The 6,922-nt window shown below is 39.8% G+C and overlaps 1 non-coding gene across 1 annotated transcript; it reads right to left on the minus strand.

Annotated features, from left to right (window-relative positions):
* Window positions 1–1,824: 1,824 nt before the first annotated feature.
* On the minus strand, window positions 1,825–1,932 carry LOC141602954 (small nucleolar RNA R71). The gene has a single exon (XR_012524856.1). It is a non-coding gene; the product is annotated as a small nucleolar RNA R71 (small nucleolar RNA).
* Window positions 1,933–6,922: the final 4,990 nt, after the last annotated feature.

The following is a 6,922-nucleotide window of genomic DNA, read 5'->3' on the forward strand; positions in this document are numbered from 1 at the left end:
TTTAATCAAGGAGTTAAGAAGATAAACCCGGAAACCCACGCCCCCGATCGGGGCTGGCAACCCCGATCGGGGTTGACCCTCTTTTGGACTCTTACATTATGCCCCTATTTTCTTATAAATAGGGTCCTTAATCCGTCATTAGGGATATCTTCTTTACATCTTATTTTACGTCTCTTATACACTCTAATAGCCTTAAGCACAAAATTCTCTCTTAGTTTTCATCTTTAGTTTTAATATTGTTAAGCATTTGGTTGTCAAACATTTGGTTCTAATTCAAGCACTTGGTTCTCAATTATTCTTTGCAAGTTCCATTTCCATTTCGGTAATTCTAATTCTTGTTTATTTAGTTTACATTTCCATTTAGTTGTCACATCTTTTATCATTAGTATTTACTTTATATCACATAGTTTATTATTACATTTTATGATTCATCACTTAGTTTATATCATTTCTATAAGTATGTCTAGCATTTCTTACAACATAGTTTGTAGTTTGCAATTTAATATGAGTAGCTAAATTTCCTTACTCTAGGGACTAGGGAAGCCATGCAAAATCTAATATATGTAAAATGATAAATTAGGTAGATATAATATTGTCTAATTGTTTCTATCACATGTTTGTACCATCAAGTTTAATCTTTGGTTATTGGCCGTAATCGTAGATTAAGTTTGTTAATTCGTTCTATAAGTCGAGAGGCACGAAATCGGATTAGACTAAGCATGTGTAGTAGGACGACCTAGTCATAAACGCGAGTTTCTCTAGGACCCGGTCTATGGTTGACACTAATATCGTGAGGTGGGTGTCTTTAAGCCTAAACAATTGATAATGTTATTATTACCGAGTTTAGCATGAATTTATTTTTACATTTGCATGTGTGATCCGACCCCCCTAGACTCCTTTAATCATATAGTTTACATCACTTTATATTTGCTAATCATCAAACCAACCAACAAATAAAACCAAACGTAATCGACCTTGATAAAAATCTTTCCATAGCATTTCATAGCGCAATTCCCGTCTCCTTGTGTTCGACCCATATTACTACATTAATTTGTGTTTAGGGTAATTATCTTTGCATAGGTTTGCGATAGCATATCAAATTTTGGCGCTGTTGCCAGGGAAACGGTTTTATTGCATTTTGATTTGTCGATTTTTATCTTGCTTTCTTTTGTCTTAAGAAACACTTGTTCCTTGAGATCGTTACTTATCATTTTCTAGAGATTGTTGTCTTATGCCTAGGTCTTCTCGTAGTGGATATTTGCTTTCACCGGATTCCGAGCCCGAGAAAACCTTTCGGCGAAGACGACGTTTTTGGAAAGAAGTGAAAGAAGCCGCTTCTCCCGTGCAAGTAGAAAGTGCTAGAAAGTCTTACTTAGACGATCTAAAAGCTCTTGAAGAGGAGGAGGTTTCTAGTTCATCATCTCCACCACCACCACCATCTCCAACTAAAAGAATGGTGAAACTTTCCAATCACTCAAAGTCCACCACGGCCATGCTTCCGGTCGGTATCATAACTACTCAAATTACCGCGCCGGAATTCGAGATCAAACCAGCTTTCATTAGCCTTTTGGAGAGGAAGCAATTTGGGGGAAGTCCTTTGGAGGATCCCAATTTGCATGTGCAAAACTTTTGCGATTATTGCTCCATGATCCGACAAACGGGCGTTACTCAAGCCCAAATAAGGGAAATACTTTTCCCTTTTTCTTTGAAGGACAAGGCAAAGCCATGGATTAATAGCCTTTATCGCACCGCCATGGGAATCACAAATTGGGAGACATTGGCTCTTGCTTTCTATCAAAAGTTTTTTCCACCGGAGAAAACTCAAACCTTAAGGAGCCAAATCAATGGATTTCGTTAACAAGTTCTTGAGAGCTTATATGAGGCTTGGGAGAGGTACAAGGAGTTGCAAAGGCAATGCCCACATCATGGGTTGATGCTTGGTTCCTTGCTATAACATTCTATAATGGATGTTGTGCCGAGTCCCGAAGGATTCTAGATTCCACCAACAATGGGCGGTTTGATCAAATTGACTCCGATATTGCTCATGCCACAATTGAATCTATGGCAATTCATGATGCCCAATATGTCAATTCCCGAAGTGTTCCCATCAAAGGTAAATTAGAATCTTCCATTAATCCCGTCTTGCTAGCTCAAATTGCCTTACTCCAACTACAATTGGCGGATAGGGATGCTAAAGATTCTCTTCAAAAACTCAATGCCGTGTCCGCTACTAGTCAAATCATTGTTTGTGACGGTTACAGAGGTGCGGTTCATTACACCGCTCATTGCCAAGCTACTATTGAGGAGGTAAATGCTTTTCAATCTTTTAGACAAAGTTCATATCCACCAGGTACATTTTCCAATACTTATAACCCGAATTTAAAATTTCATCCGAACTTGTCTTATACAAGCAACAATGTGCTTAACCCTCAAACCCCACCACAACAAAATGCCTATGTCCCTCAACAACAAAAAGTATAATCTCCCACCGGGTTATCAAAACCAACAAAGGCCACCTCAACAAAACTACAAACAAAATCAAGGTCCAAATGCCCAACAAAACAACCAAGGAGGAGGTAAACTTGAGGCATGGGTAATACAAATGGCTAAGACCCAATCGGAAATGTTGGCTCAACTTCAAAAGAGTGATCAATCTCACAATGCCGCAATCAAGATGTTGGGGCAACAAATGGCTCAACTAGCCTCATCTAGCTCTTCAAGGAAAACGGGTCAATTACCACCTCAAGTTGAGCAACCACATGCTACCCTTAATGCCATATCCTTAAGAAGTGGTACGAAATATGATGGACCACCCATGCCCAAGGAAGATGAGGAAGTACTTGTTGAGTTGGAGATTTCTCCTAATGGTAAGGTAGGTGAAGATATTCCAAAGAAGGTGGATGATCCACTTGTGGTTGAAGAAGTCAAAGATATGGAGGATGCTCATCCAAAGAAGGATGTTGAAACAAAGGTGTCGGAAAAAGTCAAAGTGCCATTCCCTCATAGATTAGCAAAGCATCAAAAGAATTCTCAATTTGGAAAGTTCATGGAAGTTGTGAAGAATCTCCAGGTAACCGTTCCTTTTACCGAATTAATCACTCAAATTACGTCTTATACTAAGTTCATGAAAGACATTTTAACTAAGAATTGGACTTTTGACGAAGTTGAAACAATAGCCTTCACCGCCGAGGTAAGTGCTCTTTTGCAAAACAAGTCCCCTCCTAAGTTAAAAGATCCCGGAAGTTTTTCCATTCCATGCACAATTGGCACCTATCAAATTGATAAAGCTTTATGTGATTTAGGTGCTAGTGTGAGTGTAATACCTTACTCTATTTGTGCTAAGCTTAATATGGGAGTCTTAAAATGTACTAGTGTAGACACCTCGTTTCTGCACCTCCCGCAAACCACCCGGTGATGATTGGGCCGCATGTTTGATTCGCGGAACGATTTGTGACAGTTCGTAAGATTATCATCAAGTGTTTGCTCAAATATTAATGTCAACCTCTTAGTTGTCATCTACGTCCGGATACGGTCGTTTTGGCGATAATTAGAGTACATTGAGTCCGGTCAAAAACCGTCTCCATTTTTTCGATATTTGTTAAATCCCGAGTCGAATGTTGGAATGTTCCGGATATTTCTATTCCATATTTCATAAATTTTATCTTTTGGCAAATAATGTCCCGTAATATTCAAAAGATAATCGAATTATTTCCGTCCTACCATAACTCAAACGCGGAAATCTTTCTTCAGCAGGAGGAAACCTCCTGGGAATAGACGCAGCAGGTGCTGCGCCTCTTCCAAGGGACGCAGTGGCTGCTGCGCCTCTTCCCAGGCCCTTCTTTGCATGATTTACGTATCTTTTTTATATCTTTCCGAGATTCACTTCCAAAGAGTCTCCGAAACCCTATTCCTTCACGTGATTAGTATAAATAGGAGCTTTCGTTCCTCATATTTCTCACGCGAGTGTCCGCCCTTCTCTTCTCCCTTTGCATTCTAGACTTCGTTCTTACTAATTGGCGCCTACGTGCTTGGACTTCCGACCACGTAAGCTCGGATCCTTCCGGGTACCAGCCTCTCCGTTGCATGACCGACCAATTTGACCAACTACACTCAATCAATTTAAATTAATCAATCGTTTTTCCTCTTACGAGGGCACTCTCATTGCATTCGCGTCGAGCATTCACTAGTCGATACTTAGTTCATCTCGTTCCGTCAACATGTAAGTCTGAGGGTGTATAATTCCTCCTTTATTTATTGTATTTTATTTATTGAATCATCGTTGTAAGGTTTATGTCGAAAACATCTCTTAAAACCGATTTCTAAAACCCTTTGTTAAAAACTGTTTCGCGGATTTCCAGTGAGACGGACGTCGAGAAAAGACGCAAAGAATCGCTGCGCCTCTTCGAAGGAGCGCAGTTCCTGCTGCGCCTCTTCGTGAGGCTGCCGCAGTTCCTGCTTCTTTTCTTCTTCCTCCGTCCTCTGTAATTCGTGTTTGTTTGTTTGTTTTCTGTTTGTCTTTAATAATTCGTTCGCATGATAGTCATCAATAATTCATATGTATATTCATCATCATTAATTCACATGTTTTAATTGTCATAAATCCGACTTAAATCTCAAGTAATCAATATTTGCGGGTTTTCGTCATTAATATTCAATTCGAGTTTTAGAGATTCAATTTCGTCATGTTGAGTTTCTGGAATTTACCTTTGATATATTTTGCATCCATATTCATTGTTAATTCATCATATTCATCATGTTTAGACTAATCAATTAATTAGTTTGTTTAGTTGTTTATTGACTCATTCATTAACATCGTCCCTTCATGTATTAATCCGTTTAATTCCGTCTCATTCATGTTTATTGTTTTTATGACCCATTCATATGTAAATAATCCATTGATCACTTTCATCCGAGTAATATCATCAATCGATCCATTAAAATTAACAATTAACATTAACGATTTGCAGTTCCGGCTTCACAGCCAGAACTCACCCTTGGAACAGACGCAGCAACTGCTGCGCCTCTTCCAGAGGGCGCAGCTCTGCTGCGCCTGTTCCAGGATGAATTCTGTCCCTGAACTCCTTTCTGCCTTGACCTAGTTTAATTAGCTTACGTATTAACTGACTAATATTCGTAATATCGCTAATTCCTGTTCGTTAATTTATTTCTTTTTATTATTTTATTCCTTTTTCTCAAATCATCCGTTTTAAAGGTATTTTCGACATAAATCGCCTATCCGTTGTAATTAATGTAATTTTCTATTATTTTATTTTTCTTTATTGTATTTCTTTTATTTCTTGTATGCTTTCCACATGTAAATCGACATTAAGTCCTGCTTCGACCCAATTGTATGCTAATTAATTGTTCACCGACTTAGTCTAATTCTCACATGTTAGGATTAAAACTTGGATGTTGCATTGCATGCATATAGCCGACGATATATCAAGTATAGACAACTTCCCTAATCATTAGTAGAGGCCGCTATCGAGGCGGGCGGGATTAGGTGTTCGATCAAAAGAGCTTCCTAATACGTAGCCTCACCCCTTACTCCAGATCTCCGTGAGCACCCGTGTTCATTGGCATCCACGAGAGTCATTCTAGACATAGAATGCTAAGGGTAACGATTGCTTAGTGTTCATGTCACTACTTTATGTCTTGACATGACATGAAGTATTCGAACGGTTCCAATTTCCCATAAAAATTGGTGGCGACTCCTTACAAAATGCAAACGCTTGTCCCTCGTTTCTCACCAAGCGCCCCCGTGGGCGGCCCGCTGTCCACAATTTGGCGACTCCGCTGGGGATATACACTTACGTGTAGCTAGGGTGAAACTTGAACAAGGTTAGGGAATAAGTTTGTACAAGACAATTGTCGGTTTTCATAACTCGGTCTTCCTAGACCGTTTATTCGGCCTTCCTAGGCCCAACCCAACCCTTTCGACCAATCGTCCCGTCTAAACGGTCCTAATTCTTATTTGGGCCTAAGGATGGATAGCGATTGACGTCATCCATACCATGATGCTTACTCTTGTTTGTATCAAGGGCCTTCACTACTTGAGGAAATGGACTAGGAATCGGCCTTACTCTTGTTTGGCACGAGCCTCTCCACAGACTTCGGGTTTGATGGTTCGGTATGGCAACCCACCCTTTAAACCAAAACCCTTTTAAATGCACTCAGCATCCCGTTATAATGCTTGTATAAATGTGTAAACCTTACGTGATCACCACCTCTAAACAAAACCATGACGAATTTTCAAAAAAATCAAAACTCATTTTCAAACAAGATTTTCGAAAAAAAAAAGTAGGCCTTTAATTAGCGCAAAATCCGGTCAAAACTCTGTCCGTTTGTCAAGTCAAAATTCGGGCCACAAGCCCATTTCAAAACCTCACTTCAAGTCCACTCCTACAACTACACTACAGTTGACTAGGACACACATTTTCAAAGACCTTGTCTTTCTTCAAAACTCACTCAACACAAGTGGCACACACCCACTTCACGAGTCAAAATCTTTCCTCTTTTAGCAAGTGTGATAGAATGGTCGATCTTGTTTTGATTCGTCGCCGATCTCTTATCCAGTTTCCAAGATGCCTGGGTCAAGTGGTGAAACGAACCTCCAGCAAATTCAAGAAAGTAATGATCGAATCCTAGCCGCGCTAACCCAAATGCAAATCACTCAAGAACAAACCTATGACCGCCTTGAACTTATCGAAGGCCGTATCTTTGATGTAGAGGGAAAGCTGCCTCCCCCTCAAGGTGGAGTACTACAATTTTCCGATGACGAATCTAAAGATGAGAATCCTGCCCTAGGAACAACCGCAGCTGAGAAAAGACTCCAATACCTAGAGGAGCAATTGATGTACCTTAAGGGGGATGACATTTATAGGGAGAATAATCGCAAATATGAAGCCGTCAATTCCAAATT

Source organism: Silene latifolia, chromosome 9 (genome assembly GCF_048544455.1).
Source record: "Silene latifolia isolate original U9 population chromosome 9, ASM4854445v1, whole genome shotgun sequence".
Taxonomy (NCBI): Eukaryota; Viridiplantae; Streptophyta; class Magnoliopsida; order Caryophyllales; family Caryophyllaceae; genus Silene; species Silene latifolia.